Consider the following 1,480-nt stretch of genomic DNA (forward strand, 5'->3'; position numbering starts at 1 on the left):
AGTAAAGTTACAGACATTATGTGTTATGTTTAAAGCTAAAAGTGAAACATTACAAGCAAATTTACAAAAACTGTTTACCATCACTTCTGAGAATGAAGAACATAGAAAAAAAAGGTCATTTCAAGCATCTGTATTCAAGGACAACTTTAAAACAAATGTGTATATCAGTGGTGGAGGATAAACTATTGAATTCTCTTTACAATGAGATAAAAGACCGTATAAATATATTCCAATTGAAAAAATATATAAAGACAGAACAATAAGATCAGATGGACAGCTGTAAGTATCTACATTTTGCTTTACATTTATTATTTTTATTATTATTTTGTCTGGTTTTTGTATTTCTTTTGTATCATCCCATGAGGTGTATATTACTGCTTTTGTTTGGTTTGTACTTCAGGAAAGTTTGCCCCTTTTATGTTTTTTTTGTTTGTTTTCATTATATTTGGATGTATTTGTTCGGTTTGTATGCTTGTGAATCTGGGCTATCCATTAAGTAAGACTACTTATTATGTTGAAGGGGTCAGGAAATATAAGATTTTCTACATCCTGTTTCTTCTCAAGCATAGTAAATATGTGTTTAGTAGCTAAAGTTTAATTCTCTATTGATGAAGGAGATACATAAAAAAAAAATAAAAAAATAAATGAAAAAAATTAATATTTTGATGAATGGGCATATGTTTTGAAGTGTGTCATTTTGCAAATCCATCCATCCATTTTTCTACCGCTTCTCCCTTTCGGGGTCGCGGGGGGCGCTAGAGCCTATCTCAGCTACATTGGGGTACACCCTGGACAAGTCGCCACCTCATCGCAGGGCATTTTGCAAATAATCTAGGAATTAAGAAAATTCAATGTGGTTGTGGAAGCTCTTTTCCAGTGGGTCCTCCTGACCACCAAGCATCTCCAAGCGAGCACGTTCATTGCTCCAAAGACAGTTTTTATTCGCATGCAACCATGTAGGAATTGCTTTCCAGCAATATATACTTGGACTTTTCAGTCCGGCGTGTCTCTGTACGTCTGTCTTTTTCTGGCTCCCACTCCAACCACGTCTCTCCTCCCGGTTTGCTGCTTATACAGAGCGACAGGTGATTAGATAACAAGGCCATCTACGCACCTGTCGCTGACTTCGAGGCCGGTCCTGGCACACCCCGCCTCGCTGCAGGCCCACAAGCCACGCCCCCCTCCACAGTGGTGTTTGGAAAAGTGTGTATATCTTTTGAAAAAAGACACAGATAGTAAAAAACGGGCGGTATAGCTCGGTCGGTAGCGTGGCCATGCCAGCAACTTAAGGGTTCCAGGTTCGATCCCCACTTCTGCCATCCTAGTCACGGTCGTTGTCTCCTTGGGCACAACGCTTTACCCACCTGCTCCAAGTGCCACTAACACTGGTTTAAAAATGTTTCTCAGATATTGGGTTTCACATTGTAAAACGCTTTGAGTCACTAGAGAAAAGCGCTATATACATATACTTCAAATTCAA

The sequence above is a fragment of the Nerophis ophidion genome, linkage group LG09 (assembly GCF_033978795.1).
Source record: "Nerophis ophidion isolate RoL-2023_Sa linkage group LG09, RoL_Noph_v1.0, whole genome shotgun sequence".
Lineage (NCBI taxonomy): Eukaryota > Metazoa > Chordata > Actinopteri > Syngnathiformes > Syngnathidae > Nerophis > Nerophis ophidion.